The sequence below is a fragment of the Capra hircus genome, chromosome 1, assembly GCF_001704415.2.
Source record: "Capra hircus breed San Clemente chromosome 1, ASM170441v1, whole genome shotgun sequence".
Classification (NCBI taxonomy): Eukaryota; Metazoa; Chordata; class Mammalia; order Artiodactyla; family Bovidae; genus Capra; species Capra hircus.
The window spans coordinates 152,809,003-152,831,540 of record NC_030808.1 but is presented as its reverse complement, the minus strand read 5'-3'; positions in this window follow the sequence as shown (position 1 = coordinate 152,831,540).

Below are 22,538 nucleotides of genomic sequence, written 5' to 3'. Positions count from 1 at the left end.
TCTCCCCATCTCAAGATACCACTTAATCACATCTGTAAGTCATTTCTATCCTATGCAGTAGCATTCACAGTCTCCAGGAATCAAGACCTGGATATCTTTGGGGGTCATTATTCAACCAGCAACATCTGCCTTCACCCACTTACCTCTCTTTCAAGTCCCAGCTTGATGGTCATCTCTTTGGGAAACTTGCCCTGACACTGTCAGGAAGGTGGGAGCGGTGCCCCTTTTAAGTTCCCCGGCAATTGTCCAGGTCTTTATTTTAGCCTGTCGCCCTGTTACGCTGTAATTCACTCACTGAGTGCCTGCTCTGTGCCAGGCACTGTTTTTATAGCCATAAACAGATAGGACACAGAGCCCTGCCCTTGTCGAGTTTCTATTCCAATGAGAGCAGATGGTCAATTTTTTTTTAAGTTAAAATGCCTACTACATTAAAAAGAAGCAAATAATAAAACACCACACACCGAAAAAAAAAAAAAGCATCAGAAGAGCTTTCTAGAGAGAGGGCGGCGCCTGTGCACAGGTTCTCAGGCTAGGGTGTGGCTCGTGTGTTCAGGCAGCGGAGGAGGGCCGGATCCTTTTTATAGGATCGCTTTCCCAGGCCTGCATCTTACATAACTGCACAGGGTGTGCATTCCATCAGCATCCAGAAAGTTCCTTTTACATTTAGCCCATTTACACAGGCTATTCCAGGTAGCAGAGCAACTCTAATGGCTACTGCCTGAGAAAAAAATAATTGGAGCGGATAGCAGGGTGGAGGCAGGAAGACCAGTCAAAAGGCATCTCCCTACCTCTGCTGAATCCCCAGTACTCTGCTGGAACATACAGGAGAGCAAAGAATGGTCGGTTACATTCTGTAGCGTGATGTAAGCTAGATTAAGGAGCCAAAATCTTCTGTGTATCCCAGGGCACTCCCTGGTTACTTCCCAGATTCTCCTTTCTTTCTTCTTTTAAAAAAATATTTGTTTATTCATTTGGCCACATCGGGTCTTAGTTGCTCCACGTGGGGTCTTTCGTTGTGGCTTGAGGGCTTCTAGTTGTGACGCACGTAATTGCGGCAAACCGGCCACTTGCCCGAGGCACGTGGGATCTTAGTGCAGTGACCCGGGATCAGACCTGTGTCTCCTGCATTGCAAGGCAGATGCTCAACCCCTGGGCCACCGGGGAAGTCCCCAGATCCACATTTCTTGAATGAAGAAGCAGGTCAGATGATTTTTCAAATCCAACATTCTGACACCCCGGCTGTCTTTGGGCCTTCTTCACTCGGGTGTTCCGCCGTCATCCCCAATTCTGCGCGTCCGACCTGACTCGAGCCCTTTCTGCTCCCCACCAGGAACAACCTCCTCCCGACTTCCCTCACCTGTCGATGAGGCCTCGTCTTCCCGCCACTTTCTGAATTCTGCTCTTCTCACCAGTCTTGCCGGGCCGCAGTCCTGGGACAGCGTCCCTGCAGGCCCGCGCCCCCATCCTGCCCCCAGCCTCTCCCCCGGAGCCGCGGAGGCCTCCCCTCCGTGCGCTGCCAGGCTCCTCCTCCGGCCGTCCCCCCGCAATCCAGGGAGGCCCTTCCACTCCACCGCCGGGACCTCCCTCCGAGTTCAAGTCCTCCGTTAGTCCGGCCTGGGCCTCTCTCTTCATGACCTCATCTTCGTCAGAATTCCCCCGCCCTTCGTCATCTGTCACTTGGCAATATCCAGGGAGGAGGTGAAGGGAAAGTGCAGTCGCTCAGTCGTGTCGGGCTCCTAGCCACCCCGTGGACTGCAGCCCACCAGGCTCCTCCGCCCATGGGATTTTCCAGGCAAGAGTACTGGAGTGGGGTGCCATTGCCTTCTTCAAGGTAACGGCTAGGGAAAAGAAGGCAGATGGATAGGATTCGACTCCCAGCTGAGTTAGTCACTCTGTAGTCTGTGAATTTATTTATCCTCTCTGGGCCTTAGTTTCTTCCTATTATAGCTTGATAAAAAGATTTTAAAATTTAAAACCAATGTGAGCATCCAAAGTTAACAGCTACGAAGCACCCAGTATTCATCAGGTGCTCAATAAATGCTGATTCCCTCTTCCCTGCCGGATTTCCCTCACCAACAGTTCCACTGCCTGCAGTTGGCATTTTGATTCCTTTCCCTACTGCCTTATTATATTTAGTTAAAACTTTATTTATAGATAAATGTTAGTGACACGTTTATTCCAGGTCATACCAACCCAGGTTAGAACGCAAGTTAATGAGAACCCTTTTCAGTAATCGTCTACTTGGATGTGCATCAAAATCACCTTTCATGATCCAAGTCAATTTTTTAAACTTATTTGAATATTTTAAACACGCCCTAGAGTAGAAGAGGAGAGCATGATAAGCCTCTGTGTACCTGTTCCTCAGCTCTGGGAATTGTCCATTTTTAGCCAGTCTTGTTTCATCTATCCCCCCACCAGCTCTCTATTTTTATTTCTGGAGTATTTTAAAGCAGATCTCAGACATCATACTGCTCCACTCATAAATAATTCAGTAGGGATCTCTACTATGTAAAGACTTGTCTTGGTTTGCCAGGGCTGCCAAAACAAAATGCCGTAACCTCAGTGACCTCGACAATGGAAATTTGTTTTCTCACCGTTTTGGAGGCTGGACATCTAAAATCAAGGTGCTGGCAAGTTTGGCTTCTCTCGGCTTTTCGGCATCCTCAGGTGTCCCTTTCTCGATGCGTGCACTCAAGGGGTCTCCTCCTCTTCATAAGGACCCCAGTCCTGTGGGACCAGGGCCCCACCCTTATGACCTCACTTAACCTTGGAGAAGCACATGGCGACCCACTCCATTGTTCTTGCCTGGAGAATCCCAGGGATGGAGGAGCCTGGTGGGCTGCCATCTATGGGGTCACACAGAGTCGGGCACGACTGAAGCGACTTAGCAGCAGCAGCAGCAGCAACCTTGATTTGATCTTTGATACAGTCACATTAGGGGTTAGGGCTTCAACATAATGAATTTAGGGGGAAAGACAATTCTGTCCATGTTTAAGAAACATGATCATAACATCGTTATGCCTACAAATAATAGAAACAATTTCTTAGCACTATTTAATATCCTTCCATGTTCAAACTTCTCTAGTCACCACCCCCCAATATATTTTTTAACAGATGGCTTGTTTGAAACATTATTTTTGAAATATAGATTCCCAGGCCCCGTCCTGGAGTGGCAATTTAGCTCCCGCTTTGCTGATTCTGGGGAGGCCTGATAGTTACTGATCATTATTTAAATGCCAATGGAAGTTTGGCCTTTACATATTTTAATCAGAATTATGCCAACGTTGATAGATTTCTACCAAGAAAGTAACTTCTAGAACAAGTGTCATTAAGTAGAGAAATTCACTCATTAGTTTTCCCTACAGCACAATTAGTTTCCGGTTTTACCATTTTTTATTAAAGTTTATTGGAATTATCTTCATTGGCATCAATTCTTTTCCTGTTTAAATTTTATAATGAGACTTGATTCACCATCTGGTTTTTGTCCAGGCCAAGTTTTACCAATTATAACATCTGCCGTTGTGACTTTCTCTTTGTGGCCAGTATTTCTGCCAAATCCAGCTGTTCCCAGATTTGCAGGTCCACATTTTGTCAAGTTTTGATTCTTCAGGTAATTTTCAGTCAAGGCATTCTTTTCCCCCGATATGTAGTGTTAGACGTTGTCGATCTTGTTTTGTATTGATTATTTCTGCCAGTTATGTTCATTATTGCTTCGAGAAAAGGCTGAGAGCTTGGATTTCTCTACTTAGCCATGGGGGGAAAAAAATGTTCTGTAACTAAGAGATGGCAAGGGCGACGGCGTGTGGGAGTCAGCCAGGGAGAGAGACACACCCGCAGAGGGAGAGAGAGGCTTGGGGAGGAGGCTGCAGCTGGCTTGGGATAGAGTTTGCCGAGCTCTCTGCTGGCTGCAAATGTGCTTGGAGGTCAGAAGGGCAAGATTAAAACAGTGTGGAGGCTGCAGTATGGTTGGTGCGCATGGGTTAGGCAAATAGCTGCAGGACTTGAAATCCTGGGAAGTTAAACACACACTTGTCAGCTTGCCCCTCCCGGACCTCCCCGCTTTATGGCTCTCTCTCATCCCTGTGAGTGTGGGGCTTAGTGTTAGCCCTCTGCTCTTCTTGACCTTCAGACCAACTGCTGCCGCCCCGAGCCTTGATTCTTCCCCAAGGCCATGGGCTATAAGGTACCTTTAGCAGAGGTGGCCTCCCCCTCGATTTTGTCAGTGCCTAGCCTGGTGCTCCACGAGCAGTGAGGTCCAAAAACCACCTGTTGACTTATTCATCTTAAAACATTGCCGTTATGATGTCAAGTCCCATAAGCTAGGCCACTGTTAAATGCAAACACATCGAACTCAACCTACCACTTCCTGGGGGGGTAAGTGGGCGGACGGATCCAGATTCGGCAGTTCTGAACTGTTGGGAGGCCTCTCAATCTGTCTACAAGAGTGAAGCTTGAGAAGTTTTATTTTTTGCCGACGTTCCCCAGCAAATGCCTGCTGCACGCCCACACGCTTAGCCAGCAAGAACAGAAGAAGAGCTGCTGCAAGGATTGTTCCCTCTGGGACCGATCGCCGCAGGGCAGCCTCCCTGAGGCTTGCGGTCCTGCCCGAGGGTTGGGATCCCAGGAGAAGGGGGCTTCCGATGAAGGTGCAGCAAGGGGACAGTGAGGCCCAGTGGAGACCTGATGGAGGCTTGGAGCGGGCCACCCGGAGGAGACACAACCCACTCAGAGACAGGGCCGGGAGAGGACTGCAGGGCCGCGTGTGTGTGTGTGTGTGTGTGTGTGTGTGTGTGTGTGTGCGCGTGCGTGCTCAGTTGTGTTCAACTCTGCGACCCCACAATCTGTAGCCCACCAGGCTCCTCTGTCCATGGGATTCTCTCCAGGCAAGAATACTGGAGTGAGTTGCCATTTCCTTTCCAGGGGATCTTCCCGACCCAGGGATCTTCTGTGCCAATGTCAAGCGGCTTCATTATGAATGGCAGCACCCATAATATAAACTGTGCTTACAGTATTCAAGCCCAAGAATTAGCAAAAGAAAACAGGAGGAAGAAGAGAAGGGTGCTGGCCTTCAAGAGAATTTGAGACGAGAGGAGAGGGCTGCCCTCCATGTTTCTCAAATTCCCCTTCAGGTTGGAATCAGCTGGGTGGGGTGGGGGTGCTTTAAAAAGATTGAGGCCCCAGCCCCACCTCCACCCCAGAGGCTGATGTAATTGCTCTGGGTCCAGTCCTGGTCATCCAATTTTTCAAAAGCTCCCCAGGGGGGTTTAATGTGCAGCCTATGGAGACAACTGGGCTAGATTGAAGACAGAGAAGGAAACCTGAGCTCCCTGGGTCTTCGGTGGCCCGCAGTGACAGGGAGAAGGCCCTTGGACCTGACCTTTGGTGTCAGGTGGCAGGCTGCGGGGCTCGAGGCCAAGCGCTGGGCGTGGCCTCTTCAGGTCTGAGTGCAGCTTCGGGACTGACCACGGACCGCTGCGAGGCCTTGGCCAGTGAACTTGCGGGGCAGAAGAGATCTGAGCTCCCCAGGTTGCTGGGTGCCAGGCATTCCCTTCCTGCCTTTGCTCCCCTCAGAGACTCTCCAGCTCTAAACCATTCCGAATCTCAGCTTTCATTAAAATAGCCCAGTCACTTCTAGCTCAACAGATTTTTTTTTTCCCCCTCCATGAATTATTCAAACTTGGGAGTCGAATGTTGAAAATAACATGTTGGAGTTGTCCTCATTACAAAGCTTTTAGCTGTGACTTGCTGGCTGCCTTTATATTTACAAAGCCTGGTCTCTGCAGATGGGGGGTAGGGGGAGGTGACTGCAGTCAATCATTTACAGAGTCTCTAGAGAATGCCACGTGGAGATGAAGTAAGTAATAAACCCCTACAGAGTAAACAGAGGCGGTGGAACCACCCTGGGCGCCCAGAAGGGTCCCCAGCCTTGGGCGAGCCTCCCGGTCTCCCTGAGCATCCGTTTTAGCCGTGTTCATAAATGTCTGTTTCACATCTGCCCTGTAGACGGGGATTAAGTGGGTGACACCTCCCCTCGAGGAGCCCCCAGCTGGGGGGTTGAGGCAGACACGTATCCAGCCAGTGATAAGAGGATATGAATAAGAGGCGGAATATGCTACAGATTTTAACTTGTGGCTATCTTTGTGACTTCTAACCACCACACAGAAAACTCAGAACAAGCAGAAGGTGGGACCAAGGGATGATGGCCCTCGGTGTGGGGGTGGGGGGCAGAGTTTCTGCCCGCGGGCCACCACCACATCATCGGAGATGTTGCCACGTTCCAGACCACACAGGGCTTCACTGTGACTGCTTCTAGAGCTGGGATTGTTAAGGTGGGGAAATGAAACCTGGGTGACTGGTGCAATTTGCAAGAAAGTTATAAATATACTGTCATGCCAGAGGAAAGGTATTTCTAGAGAACAGAAAAGAGATCAGATTCATTTGCTTAATTTTCAAAATCATTCTCTCTCTCTTTTTTAACTGCTTCCTGATGAAACAAATCCCACCCAAGGCAGTGGAGGAAGTTATATCTGACTGTGGAAGAATCAGCAGACAATAATATCTGGGAATTCTCACAGCATATGTCAAGGAGTTGAGGAATTTCAAATACTTAGACATTTATGATGTCGTTTTACTTTGCTTTAGAAAAGATGGTTAAGGTGCTATCACGTAAACCAGTAATTTTGAGCCTCTAGCATATGTCTGAAGCGCGTCAGGCTTGCTAAAACACGGATTGCTGGGCCCACTGCCAGGGTTTCTGACTCCAGGGCCTGAGAACTTGCATTTCTAACAAGCTCCCAGGTGATGCTGAAGCTGCCAGTTGGGGATGGAGCTTTGAGAAGCACTGATATTAACACCTGCTTTCAGTATTTGAAATGCTGTTCGAAGCAGCAAATACAGCGCATTGAAGGGCTCTCAGGGCTGTGCTCCCGCTGTCCTGCCTCCTCTCTCCTGTTCTGACTTGGTTCTCATTACCTGTAGCACGGAAAGTGAAAGTGAAAGTCGCTCAGTCGTGTCCGACTCTCCTGGAATTCTCCAGGCCAGAATACCGGAGTGGGTAGCCTTTCCCTTCTCCAGGGGATCTTCCCAACCCAGGGATCGACCCAGGCCGCAGTGCAGGCAGATTCTTCACCAGCTGAACCATCAGGGAAGCCGAAGAATGCTGAAGTGAGTAGCCTTTCCTTTCCCTAGGGGATCTTCCTGACCCAGGAATCAAACCAGGGTCTCCTGCCTTGCAGGCAGATTCTTTACCAACTCAGCTATGAAGGAAACCCACCCGTAGCATGATCTGTGGCCAATCAGCTATAGAGAAATGTGTCCCTTCTTGGCCACCATCATCTTAAATAATCATTAGCACAATTAGGCCCTTTGTAAAATCTGCATCTTCGCTCATCCAGATTATTTTCCCCTCCAGTTTTTTCAGGTGAAAAAAAGAAAGAAAGTGAAAGTTGCTCAGTCTAGTCCGACTCTTTGCGACACGATGGAATTTTCCAGGCAAGAATACTGGAGAGGGTAACCTATCCTTTCTCCAGCAGATCTTCCTGACCCAGGAATTGAACCCGGGTCTCCCGCATTGCAGGTGGATTCTTTAACAACTGGGCTACCAGGGAGAGCAAATAATAAATTTTTAAGAATTTCCCCAGCTGAAGAGTCCATGACTTTTTGAAGCAATGGATTTAAGAAGCACTGTCCATTTGTTTTGAGAGGAGGCGAAAAATCACTTTTAGAGAATCTACTTACCTACTTGTGTTCCAAGTCTCATTTAATTCTCCTGAAACCATTTGAGTTATGCCATTTTCAAGATAGAGACTCAGCAGTTGAGAGAGTTTAGGTCAGTTTCCCAGTCACCCAGCCAGTGAGTGGTGGAGCGGGGTTTGAACTCTGAACTGTCCTTGCTCCGTTCAGCATAAAGCAGGCTTTCCTGCTGCGGGGGCAAAACGAGAACAATGCCAGGGGAATGCTTCCTCCCATGGACTGCTCGTCTGACACTTGGGTGTTTGCACCCAAGAAGGAGGCCTTGGCGCCAAGCCCCTTGTTTACATACAGGTCTGGGATCCCACACACACAAGAACTGAACACAGAGCCCCGGGCCGGGTGGAGAGCCAGGCCCAGCTTGGATGGCATGCCTGTCAACGCAGCAGAAATACTACAGGGGAAGGCAAAAACATTTCAGAGATACAATCACAGCCATTTGCTTCTTGCTGGAGCCAACAGCTTTTGACTCTCTATTTGAATAGGCTTTTCTTTTCCTTAAAAAAAAAAAAAAAAGAAAAAAAAGAAAAGGCTGTTCTATTTGTAGCTCTCCTAATGACAAGGTCACGATGTCCACAAGGATGATAAGAGGAAACCTCTCTGTGACACAGGCGAGCCTTGCCAGTCTTAACATCCCGTAATTCAAAATCGCTGGTCCGAGCGACATGCAGGGAAGAAAACGGATGTCTTTCCCAAATCTGGTCATTAGTGAGAAGGAAGTGAGCGCCATCAACTGCCACTTATTACCGGGGGCCCTTAGGGACCATCTGCTTTTTCATAAGCAGCCTTTAAATTATCTGCAGTCAAGAAGCCCAGCTCAGTCAGTCTCAGAGGCAGCTGGAAACGGAACCAGGGACGTCTGGGAGAACTGAAGTCAGAATCATGAGCCACAGATGCTGGCGAGGGGTTTAAATGATTACCCATGCTTTGAAGGAAGCCACACAAGAGCCAATGCCTGAATTGAGGTTTGGGGGACAGGGGAGTACTAGCGGTCTAGTCCAGCGCTTCGCAAACTTCAATGTGTTAATGATAGAGCCATGAGATTTCTGTTAAGTGCAGTTTCTGTTTCTTTTGGTTCAGAACGGGGTGGAGATGATGCTCGTCTAGCAAGCTCCCAGCAACGCCAACTTCCCTGTCCACAGACTTGCCTGTCCAAGTCGGAGAGTCTGGAGAACTCTCCTTGTAGAGTCTTCAGTGGTTTTAAAGGAATCAATTTCTAGATCCTCAAAACCTATTTTCACTGTTTCCTAAAAACTAAGAAAGTGAGATCAAAGCTGTGTGCTCCCCTTTACAACAGACTTCTTCCTGCTTCTCTTCCCTCCTCTCCTCCATCTCAAAGCTTACAATGGTGCATTGCCTCAGGGCGCAGAAACCCACCGATTCCCAAGCAAAGCAACAGTTTGAAATATTCGTGTTACTGTTGAGAAAGTGACTAACTCTAATAACTGGTTACAAATATTTTCACAAGTCAAATGGTGTTGATTCATTGCTCTCAACAAAGCTGAAGGAGATGTGAATTATTCGCTAATGGTTATTTTTAGATAATTTTGAGGAAAAAAAATCACTGTGATTTTTAGCATTTATTCAAAAAGAATTCAAAGAATTTAATGACATCTCTATAACAAAACTTCCAACCCCGCTGCTTAAATTTGAACAAAACTTCTCAGCATTCTATTGAAAAAAAAGAAAAAAAAGGTGAGTATTCATTCTGCAAAGGGAAAGTCAAACTGGAGTTCATATTGCTAAGATGACTAAGATGGAGCTGGGAGGCCACGGAGAAAGCGGGCCTTACGCAGGTCTTAGTCCTGATAAAATCTGAGCTTTGACCGCTTACTTTCTTAACACAGGCCTCCAGAACACCTGCCCAATGTTCCGGAAACCCAAGCTACTTGTTGGACCCCTACCCTAAAATAACTCATGACAAAAAATCAAATAACTTATGACAGTCTATCCTTTATGGATAAATATTTATTTCCCTGCATCAAATTCAATTTAATTCCTGCCAGACAACTAACAACCTTGTGACTTTTGCCTTTATAAGCTCCTGACTTTCTTCCTCAGAACACTCTTAATGATTTTACCAGAATCTGTGCGTTCTGAATTGCAAATCTTAAGACCACAAATTATTCTTTGCAGAGAATTGTCCAACATTGCTGAATCTTATTCCATTTTAGCATTAAGTCAACATAGAACTATTACTTAGTTGTCTTTAGGAAGTAGAACAAAGAAAGGAAAAAATGGATCCAATCATGAAGAGATCCATTTCTAATAAAAATTGTGTTTGATCATAATAACTACCAAAACACATATTTGTGTTTTTATCCATTGTTTACCATTCACTTTGTATGACTCAATCTAGCGAAATGTTTTAACCCTTAGAGACTTATGAGCTCTGAGTTTATATGCATATTTTTTGTTGTAGAAAAATATGATGCAAAGTATGTTTCACAGGGGTAAAGTTCTGTATGGTAAAGGGATGAAAATATGAATCAAAGAGAGGAAAGAATGAGGCAACATTTAGAAGAGCTCATTCAAATATTTCTAAACAGATAATGATATCAAATCACTATGGTACATAGATTCCATTGGAAACTTTTTAAAAATTATATAACAGTCTTGCTTAGTGGCTCATTTGGTAAAGAATCTGCTTGCAATGCAAGAGACCCAGGTTCGATCCCTGAGTTGGGAAGATCCCCTGGAGAAGGGAATGGCAACCCACTACAGTATTCTTGCCTGGAAAATCCCATGGACAAAGGAGCCAGGCAGGCTACAGTCTGTGGGATCGCAAAGAGTTAGACATGACTGTGCGACTAACTTTCACTTGCTTTAAATGTCAATATTTTAAGAAAAGCTTGTTCCTGTATATTTTTAATGGATGATTACACATGGGTTTCACTGGAAACATTTTTTTAATTAGCAGTTTTTAAATATTTGTATTTATTTATTTGGCTGCTCTAGGTCTTGGTTGCAGCATGCCGGATCTTCAATCTTCTTTGTGGAATGTGGGCTCTAGTTCCCTGACCAGGGATCGAACCTGGGACCCCTGCTTTGGGAGTGTGGAGTCTTAGCCACTGGACCACAGGGGAAGTCCTGGAAACATGTTTTAAATTATATAAAGTTTATTTCAAAATATCAGTATTTATAATAGGGAACTGCCTTCTTTTTAAACTTAGGTTTTAGATGTAAACATAAAAATTATACATTGCACATAGTTTTTTCAATTCTTTTTAAGTTTACAGAATAAACCAATGTTTGAAGGCCAAATGTCATGGCAGAACATCCTTCAGACTTTAGGAGAATATCTTTGGTATCTTCATTTTACCAACCAGTTTTTTATTTGGCTTGCTTTTTTAAATAATCGATTCCACTTAAATTATGGGCTATTCATTCATCTGTTTGGTTTTTGTTTTCTGTATTGGCAGGAGGAGGTAAGAGGGATGGGGAAGGTTGATGGAAAAGATAAAAGAGAATATTGGGTTGGTATCTCCACTGATAGTATTTCTTTCGGTTATTATACATATATAGTAGTATATATATCAGAGAAGGCAATGGCACCCCACTCCAGTACTTTTGCCTGGAAAATCCCATGGGCGGAGGAGCCTGGTGGGCTGCAGTCCATGGGGTCGCTAGAGTCGGACACGACTGAGCGACTTCACTTTCACTTTTCACTTTCATGCATTGGAGAAGGAAATGGCAACCCACTCCAGTGTTCTTGCCTGGAGAATCCCAGGGACGGGGAAGCCTGGTGGGCTGCCATCTATGGGGTCACACAGAGTCGGACACGACTGAAGCAACTTAGCAGCAGTATATATATAATATATATATTATATATAGCCAACAATTCCAACCATCTTCTCATCTTTTATCTCTATTCTACTTTATTGCATACTTTCAAAACAGTATAATGAAACAAATGTGTAAGGTAGTGCTACTACTAATAATATGAACCCTTATGGATTTACCACTCTGCTCATGAAAGAGAATGTTACCGTTCTGTTGGAGTCCTCTTCGCACCCCACCTTCATGCCGTTCTCCTGATCTTCCTTCTCCCAAGGTAAGCACAACTCTGAAGTCTATGTATAGGATTCCATCATTCAGAAAAGAAAAATAGAGTTCCACACATGCCTTAGACACCTACAGTTCCAGTTTGCCTGTTTCTGGACTTTCCATAAACGTTATCATATTGCATATGCTCTTCTGCAATGTGAGTTTTTTCACTTGGCTTCTTTTTTTGAAAGATGCATTCCTGCTGATACATGTAGCTAAAGTTCATTCCTTTTCATTATGGTGAGGTATTATGTTAAGTATGGCAGAAATGGTCCATTCTTCTCTCGGTAAATTGTTTCTTATTGTTTTGTGACTACAAAGAAGATGCTATCATGAACATTTTTGTACATGTCTCATGTCTCACACATTAGAGTTATCTGGGGCTAAGTGTGTATGTGGTGTGTTTACACATCTCTGGGATTGCTAGGTAACAACATTTTATGTGTGTGTTCAACTTTACTAGATAATGCCAAATTATTTTCAAAATGTTTGGAATAATTTATATTCCCATCAACAGTATATAAGGATATAATTTGTGTGTATATATATCACAGTTGCCTCACCAACATGTTCTAAAATGCTTTATCAATTTGGGGGCTGTAAAATCGTATCTCTTCCAGGCTTAATTTCCATATTCCTAATTATAAATGAGATTGAGAGTGTTTTGGACTTCCGTGGTGGCTTAGACGGTAAAGCGTCTGTCTACAGTGTGGGAGACCTGGGTTCAATCCCTGGGTCGGGAAGATCCCCTGGAGAAGGAAATGGCAATCCACTGCAGTACTATTGCCTGGAAAATCCCATGGACAGAAGACTCTGGTAGGCTACAGTCCATGGGGTCGCAAAGAGTTGGACACGACTGGGCGACTTTACTTACTTTACATGCTTTCTCTTCTGTCAAATGCCTTTCCATGCCTTTTGTTTATTTTTTCAGCTAGCTTTTGTCTTTCTGAAAATTAATTTCTAAGATATGTGTGTTATACATATGTTTGCTATCAAGTGCATATAGGAGAAGGCAATGGCACCCCACTCCAGCACTCTTGCCTGGAAAATCCCATGGACAGAGGAGCCTGGTGGGCCATAGTCCATGGGGTCGCTAAGAGTCGGACATGACTGAGCGACTTCGCTTTCACTTTTCACTTTCAGGCATTGGAGAAGGAAATGGCAACCCACTCCAGTGTTCTTGCCTGGAGAATCCCAGGGACCGGGGAGCCTGGTGGGCTGCCATCTATGGGGTCACACAGAGTCGGACACGACTGAAGCGACTCAGCAGCAGCAAGTGCATATATGTGTTTTATACATACAATATGTATATTATAAAACACATTTTTTTCTGGATAAATTCATTTGTTGGTTATATGTTCTGCATGTTTCTTTTCCCAGACCATAGCTTTCTTTCACATTCATTTTGCCCCTTTTGATAAACAGAATTTTTTAATTTTAATGGCACTGAGTTTGACAATACTTTCCTTCATGACTTGTACTTTTTGTTCTTGTTTAGAAAATTCTTTCCTACATCGATTGATATTCTCCTAGGTTTTCTGCTGTAAGTTTTGAAGCTTTCCTTTGCATACCTAACTGGTTGCTGTGTGTGGTGTGAGGTAGGGATCCCATTATTTTCCTTACACCAGCTACTGAATGGTCTGCACTTTCTCCAACAATATGCAGTGCCAGCTCTGTTGTAGATAAAGTTTCCACTCATGCTTGGGGCATCTTCTGGGCTCAGTTATTTTCCATGGGTTTCATTTCTCAAAATCCCTCTCTTATATAGCTTCCTTCCAACTGCGCCTCGATCAGTGCAGGGAAGTCGTGCCTTTATCTTTACCTTGTCTAAGGATTCTTGGAGATATTTCGTTACTCTGTACCTGCATCACAGCATCGGTGCAAAGCAATCAAATAGGCGTACAGTTGGGATGGAGGCGTGAAAGTCATGTGCTCTTCTCCTCCCGTGAGAACACCAAAATCAACAGAATGGGAAAGACTGGAGATCTTCTCAGGAAACTCAGAGATACCAAGGGAATGTTTCATGCAAAGATGGGCACAATACATGACAGAAATGGTACCTAACAGAAGCAGAAGAGATTAAAAAGAGATGGCGAGAATACACAGAAAAATTGTACAAAAAAGGTCTTAATGACCTGGATAACCACGATGGTGTGGTCACTCACCTAGAGCCAGACATCCTGGAGTGTAAAGTCAGGTGGGCCTTAGGAAGCATTACCATGAACAAAGCTAGTGGAGGTGATGGAATTCCGGTTGAGCTGTTTCAAATCCTAAAAGATGATGCTGTGAAAGTGCTACACCCAATATGCCAGCAAATTTGGAAAACTCAGCAGTGGCCACAGGACTGGAAAAGGTCAGTTTTTATTCCAATCTTAAACAAGGTCAATGCCAAAGAATGTTCAAACTACTGTGCAGTTGTGCTCATTTCACATGCTAGCAAGGTAATGCTCAAAACCCTTCAAGCTGGGCTTCAACAGTACATGAACCAAGAACTTCCAGATGTTCAAGCTGGATTTAGAAAAGGCAGAGGAACCAGAGATCAAATTGCCAACATTCGTTGGATCATAGAAAAAGAGAATTCCAGAAAAACATCTACTTCTGCTTCACTGACTATGCTAACGCCTTTGACTGTATGAATCACAATAAACTGTGGAAAATTCTTATAGAGAATTTTCCAGACCACCTTATCTGCCTCCTGAGAAAACTGTATGCAGGTCAAGAAGCAACAGTTAGAACCGGACATGGAACAACAGACTGGTTCCAAATTGGGAAAGGAGTACATAAACATTTGTATACTGTCACCCCTTAACTTACATGCAGAGTACATCATGCAGAATGCCAGGCTGGATGAATCACAAGCTGGAATCAAGAGTTCTGGGAGAAATATCAACAACCTCAGGTATGCAGATGATACCACTTTAATGGCAGAAAGTGAAGAGGAACTAAAGAGCCTTTCGAAGAAGGTGAAAAGGAAAGTGAAAATGCTGGCTAAAACGCAACATTAAAAAACTAAGATCATGATATCCAATCCCATCACTTCATGGCAAATAGATGTGGAAAAAGTGGAAACAGTGAGAGACTCTATTTTCTTGGTCTCCAAAATCACAGAAGACAGTGACTGCAGTCATGAAATTAAAAGATGCTTGCTCCTTGGAAGAAAAGCTATGACAAACCTAGACAGTGTATTAAAAAGCAAAGATATCACTTTGCTGACAAAGATCCATCTAGTCAACCTATGATTTTTCCAGTAGTCATGTACGGATGTGAGAGCTGTACCATAAGGAAGGCTGAGCACCAAAGAATTAATTGATGCTTTTGAACTGTGGTGCTGGAAAGACTCTTGAGAGTCCCTTGGATGGCAAGGAGATCAAACCAGTCAATCCTAAAGGAAATCAACCCTGAATACTCATAGGAAAGACTGATGCTGAAGCTGAAGTTTCATACTTTGGCTACCTGATGGGGAGGACCAACTCACTGGAAAAAGACCCTGAGGCTGGGAGAAATTGAAGGCAGGTGGACAGGGGACAGCAAAGGATGAGATTGTTGAATGACATGACCGACTCAGCGCACATGAGTCTGAGCAAACTCCAGAAGATGGTCAGCGACAGGGAAGCCTAATGTGCTGCAGTTCACTGGGTCACAAAGAGTAGGACACAAGTTGGTGACTGAACAACAACAATAATCAAATAGGATATTACACATAATGTGCTTAGTCAGATACCTGCCACAGAGTTAGCCCTTCAGTTCCGTTCAGTTCAGTTGCTCAGTTGTGTCCGACTCTTTGTGACCCCATGAATTGCAGCATGCCAGTAAACTGTAATTATCATCATCATGGTATCTTGTAATCCTTAATTTATTTCTTTAGCATCACTGTAGCTAGATTGTCAAAAATTACTTGAACATCTTCTAAGAGGGGCCAGGCCATGTAGCATAAACTGCCTGCCTTATGCCACTCAAACAAATTAATGGAAAAGAAAAATTAAGTTACGAAAAACTATGTGCATATAGCATCAAGACCCTGATGCTGAGAAAGACTGAAGATGCGAAGAGAAGGGAATGACATAGGATTAGATGGGGTTGGATGGCATCACCAACTCAATGGGCATGATTTTGAGCAAGCGCCAGGAGATGGTGAACCGCAGGGAAGCCTGGTGTGTTGCAGTCCAAAGAGTTGCAAAGAGTCGGACACGACTGTGTAACTGAACAACAACAACATCATGACCACAGTGCCAGGCACAAAGTGTTCATTCAGTAAAAGTTTATTGTAGCTGGAAGATAGATTCTCAGCGTACTAAAACGTGGACTTTGGAGCAAAACTAAACCTGAACTTGAATCTGGTCTCTCCGATTTACTAGGTATGGTACCTTGAGTAAGTTACCTCATATCTCCGCACCTCAATTTCTTCATATGTTTGCTGTAAGAGTTCAATGCATTCCAAATGCTTAGCACAGTTCCTGACACATGGTAAGCAACTGATAATCATTTTTCTTGTGTTGACTGTTGAAATGTCCAAGTTTTACTCTCTTTGGAGCAGCTGCCTGCTGTGCAACCTTGCTGTTGGCACCTCTGCATTTCAGGGAGTCACCCAAGCACCACTGAGGTTGCCACTTATTTGGCCATGGGGCTGACCTTGTCTTCTTTCAGAATGTCTCCTGACAATACGAATTACTTATTTCTCCCAGAATTCTTAACTTGTGATAATTATTGTTTACCAAATGAAGGGAAAAAAATGATTTCCAGTTAGCATGACAGAAAACTTTTAATTGCAGAAAGGGGGAACATTGATAAATGTACTAATGTGATATTTCTAGTGAAGAAGAATGCTGAAGCAGGAGAAACCTGACCTCTAATATCAGCCCTAGCGTGTGTGCTTGGGTATCTTAACTAACTTCTCTGACTGTCTGCTTCTTCATTGGTAAAATGCAAAGTTTGCTAGATTATGAGGACGATTTGAATGTATGTAAGTCACCTGGAACAGTTTCTTATGCATAGTAGGTCCTCAATCCATGGCAAATGAACATGTTTGCTGATTCAAAGAGACTCAGACTCTAAGTTGGATAACAAAACAACCGCAAAAGGAACGTCTCCTTCTTCTGCATCATGGCTTCTGGAGCGTGGATCGCAAACTAGCAGTTTCATTTGGATCATGCAGGGTATTGAAACACTTTGAATCTGTAGTCGATATTTCTAAAATTGGCAGACATATTGACACTGTTGGGTATTTTCCACCCTCTTCAAGGTAAGTTTTCACAAGATATATCAGAAGAGACAGTAGATATTGTCTTCTAGAAGTTAAACATCATTGTAATAATTCTCTAATTTATGATGAAAAACACTGACAGCTTCAGGAATCAGGACTCAAGATTTTCATCAGCACTTTCTCTTCTAGGAGGAAATGCACATGGATGGCCAGATTGTAAACAGAGAATCTCGTGGTGAAGAAGAAATCAGAACAAGCGGGATGTTAAACAATCCCAGTGGCCAATGACATCAGTCTAGATGAACTCAACCACCCATGCCCTCCACTCGGCAAGAGGCCATAGAGACAGTTATCTGCGTCTGTTCCTCTTTCTTGAGCAGACAGCCTTGGAGATTGCCATCAACTTTTATGCTCCTTGACTCTTCTTTATTTAGGCTCCATGCAGATACAGTTCAGTACAAGCCCTCTTATCTAACCAAACTGAGAAATGCTGTTGGGAAAATGTGTTTTAAAAGTTCGTTGAAAAAAAAATGAGAAAATCATTAAAAAGAATGCACTTAGCATTTATTCTAAAACATTTAAAAGTCCCCTTCTTTGTGTGCCAGTTTTTTGATATAGGACAAATACCTTTTCTTTAAAACTGACCTCCTTTCCTTTGTGTAAAGCCTACTCATAAGGCATCATCTATAATCTCCAGTTTAAGTTTCTTTAAAGTAGAGCAACAACGTAAAGACAGCTACAAAGTAATTTGAGATTTTTACAATTTTCATCAGTTTTCCCTTTATGAGTTATTCAATAGCAACTTTATATTTTTTAATTGGAGGATAGTTGCTTTACAATATTGTGTTGGTTTCTGCCATACATCAATATGTCCATCAATAGACGAAGGGATACAGAAATTGTGATACATATACACAATGGAATATTACTCAGCTATAAAAAAAAAAGAATGCATTTGAATCAGTTCTAATGAGGTGGGTGAACCTAGAGCCTATTATACACAGTGCAGTAAGTCAGAAAGAGAAAGACAAATATTGTACATTAACACATATACATGGAATCTAGAAGGATGGTACTGATGAACCTACCTGCAGGGCAGAAATGGAGACACAACTTTATTTTGATGAAAACTTTCGTTAAGTTCTTCCATAGCACCCAAATTAATTTTCATGAAAACAATAACCCATTATTTTTTGTACTCATTATTTCATGGGTTAACATATATTTTAATTGAACTGCATAATTACAAAATAGCACAACTAGCACAAACAGGTTTGGAAACAAGCTCAACTAACTGACTCTAGGAAAGCCCACAATATAACCAGTAGGCATATAAGAGACCAGACCACCAGCCAGAAGTACTCTTTGGGATCAGTATGTCTCACAGAGAAAACAATACATATTAAGTGGGGGTCAGTTAAAAAAACATATTTTATAAACATTTTTTTCATATTATGTCTTATGTACCTGGTTGGAGTTAAGCTCTTCTAAATATGGTCATAATCCTCTCTTGCCTGCCTCAGATAACACCCATCTTCTCTTGGCATCCAATGAATGATTATAAATCAGGGAGATGTGGTATATATACAATGGAATAGTATTTAGCCATAAAAAAGAATGAAGTATCGCCATTTGCAGCAACATGGACGAACCTAGAGATTATCATATCAAATGAAGTCAGTCAGACAGAGGAGAAATATTATATGACATCTCTTATATGCAGAATCTATAAAGTGATACAAATGACCTTATCTGTGAAACAGAAACAGACCCACAGACATAGAAAACATGCTTCTGGTCATCAACGGGGAGAGTGGGGAGAAGCGGTAAATAAAGGGCTTGGGATTAACAGGCAGCACTTCTTACATATACATATGGGCTTTCCAGGTGGCACAGTGGTAAAGAATCCACCTGCCGATGAAGCAGTTGCAAGAGATGCTGGTTCAATCCCTGAGTTAGGAAAATCCCCTGGAGAAGGAAATGGCAACTCACTCCAGTATTCTTGCCTGAAAAATTCCGTAGACAGAGGAGCCGTAGACAGAGACAGTCTTTAGGGTGGTAAAGAGTCAGACAAGACAGCACACACACACACACGTGTGTGTATGTATATATCTGAATCATTTTTGTGTTGGAGAAGACTCTTGAGAGTCCTTTGGACTGCAAGGAGATCCAGCCAGTCCATCCTAAAGGAGATCAGTCCTGGGTGTTCATTGGAAGGACTGAGGTTGAAGCTGAAACTCCAGTACTTTGGCCACCTGATGCGAAGAGCTGACTCATTTGAAAAAACCCTGATGCTGGGAAAGATTGAAGGTGGGAGGAGAAGGGGACGACAGAGGATGAGATGGTTAGATGGCATCACCGACTCAATGGACATGGGTTTGGGTGGACTCCAGGAGTTGGTGATGGACAGGGAGGCCTGGCATGCTGCAGTTCATGGGGTCGCAAAGAGTTGGACACGACTGAGTGACTGAACTGAACTCAATCACTTTGCTGTCCATCAGAAATTAATACAACATTATAAATCAACTATACTTCAAAAAAAAGTCAAGGAGATTTCCTTCTAGTTCATCACAAACTCACTTTGTAGCCCCAAGTTTGGAATTTGTTTTGCTATAGTCACTCCATGCTGCTTCCAGGATCTGTTATAAGGATCAAATGAAACCGTATCCGTGAAAACACTTGGTAAGCTCAAAAGCCCTAATCTACTGGCTAAGTCATTAATTCTGTGTGTATTCATCACACCATCCTACTAGATTGTGGGTTCCTTGAGGATAGGAATAAAACCATAACTGCTCCGCATACAAAGCCAGCACAGTGTGAAGCTCACAGTGAGAACCATTGTGGGGACTGATGATGTTTGCACATATGCAGATCTTCCTTGCTGTTTTTATCTGCCAGGTACAAGCACACACTGGACACAACATCCCACTGACTCGGCCTGTCCCGTAAGTCCTGGGACCCTGGTGGCAGCTGAGAATGTAACAAATATTGCTGCATCTTCCTGGAGGAATCCGCTGGTGGCAGCTCCTGGAAGTGACTTGGGACGACAATGGAGACTGACAAGGGAGTTCCCCTCGCAGATGGTTTTGTCTGGAAGGAGTGGCAGTTTCACATAAAACCACAGCCCGGTTTTGGGGCCATTTTTTCTTTCCTCTCTTCCTATTCTATAAAAATTCTCTTTTTGAAATCATTAAACACTTTTTTTTTTACAGGAAAAATTCCTGTTTTTTGAGGAAGGATACAACCTGCCATGACTAATTTTTTTCCCCTGGTCGCTGGTAATGCCTGGTGAAACAGCGCTGGTAATTCTGTTTTCTCTTCTCTTTCTTTCTTTCTTTCTTGATTGCTTGCTTGCATAGGGGGAGGGTGAAGACAGAGAGGTACAACGATGCGTTGGTTATAGATTTAAAAGTATCTGAGTTCTTGACAATTTCAAACATACATACAAAATAGAGAAAACAATATAATGCAACTATACAAATCCGTAAGCAACTTCAACAATTGATGACTTATAGCTGGTCTTGTTCCATTTATTTTATCACCTATGGGCTCAGTCACTTCAGTTATGTCAGACTCTTTGCGACCATATGGACTGTGGCCCGCCAGGCTCCTCTGTCTGTGGGATTCTCCAGGCAAGAACACTGGAGTGGGTTGCCATGCCCTCCTCCAGGGGGATCTTCCCGACCCGGGGATCGAATGGACATCTCCTGCGTCTCCCGCATTACAGGTGGATTCTTTGCCACTGAGTCACCGGAGAAGCCCCATTTTACCACCTGCTGCCCTGCATATTACTTTGAAATAAATCCTAGATATCAATTCATTTCATCTGCAAATATTTCAGCATGTATCTGGATATATACTTCTTTTTTAACAAAAAGCCCAAACCTGAATAATTTCATCATACTTCAAGCAATAAAAATTCCTCAATATCATAAAATATCCAATGTTCAAATTTTCAGTTGTCCCATAAATGTCATAAATAATATAATTATCTCTTTTTCCTCCTCTCCTTCTTCTTCCCTTTTTTTTTCTTTTTTTTGCTAGCAACTAAAATATACGGAGTGCTTCCTAGACTCTTGATATTATTCTAAGCACTTGACATGTTTATTTTCTACAATGATCTTAGGCAAAATTGCTTAGCTTCAACAAGTGCCTGTATTATCATTTACAAAATGATGTTAATACCTCATATACAGGAAGATGATGAAATCTAAGAGATAATGGAGCTTAATTTATCTCTTTTTCTTCTTTTCCAGTTTGTTTGAAAACTGTATCCAAAGAAGCCCCAGGCAAATGACTGGTCTCTTTTTTTGGTGGGGGTGGGGGTAGGGTTGCAGCAGGTTTTAGTTGTGACATGAGAACTCTTAGCTGTGGCACGTGGGATCTAGTTCCCTGACCAGGGATAGAACCTGGCACCCCTGCATTGGGAGCACGCAGTCTTGGCCATTGGACCATCAGGGAAGTCCTGATTGGTGTCTTTTAAACCTTTTGAATTTGAGAATCCAGCTCCATGTAGTACGTGCCCTTTCTCTCTCTCTGTCTTTCCCTCTCTCTCTCCTTGTTGAAATCATTCATTGAAGAAACCAGGTTGCTTGTCCTGTAGAGTTTTCTACTATATTAACCTGCGTGGGCTGCCATAACAAAGTATTCCAGACTGGGTGGCTTAAACAACAGAGATTTATTTTTCCGGTCCTGGGGACCAGAAGTCTCAGATCATGTTGCCAGCAGGGTTGGCTTCTGGTGAGAACTCTTCCAGACTTGTGGACAGCTTCCTTATTGTGGGTTATCATATGGCCTTTCCTCTGTGTGTGCACGCCAAAAGGAAGGGAGACATCACTGGTGTCTTTTCCTCTTATGAGGACACCAGTCCCAGTGGAGTAGGGCCCCACTCCTATGATCTCATTTAGCCTGAATTACCTCCTTATGGTTCTGCATTCAAATGCAGCCACACTGGGATTTAGGGCTTCAGTGTATGATAACAGAGGGAGAGGAAGGAGGGGACTCAATTCACTCCATTACACACATGGTCTGGATTTTGTTCATTGCATCCCCATGATGTCATTTAACATATTCTTCTGTCCTCTGTATTTTTGGTAGCTTTGTAACTAGATCTAGATGCTTGATCAGATAAAGATTTAGTTTTTGATAAAATATAGTTTCATAATAGAACTTTGTATCTCCATCTATAATATTACTTTATATACATGAATCTCACATTTATTGGAAGTATTATAGTTTAATTATCCAAACACAGAACTCAATTCCTCAAGGTAGCCAAAATACGGAGAAGGCGATGGCATCCCACTCCCCCCCACTCCAGTACTCTTGCCTGGAAAATCCCATGGATGGAAAAGCCTGGTAGGCTACAGTCCATGGGGTCTCGAAGAGTTGGACACGACTGAGTGCCTTCACTTTCAATTTTCACTTTCATGCACTGGAGAAGGAAATGGCGACCCACTCCAGTGTTCTTGCCTGGAGAATCCCAGGGATGGCAGAGCCTGGTGGGCTGCCATCTATGGGGCCGCACAGAGTCGGACACGAC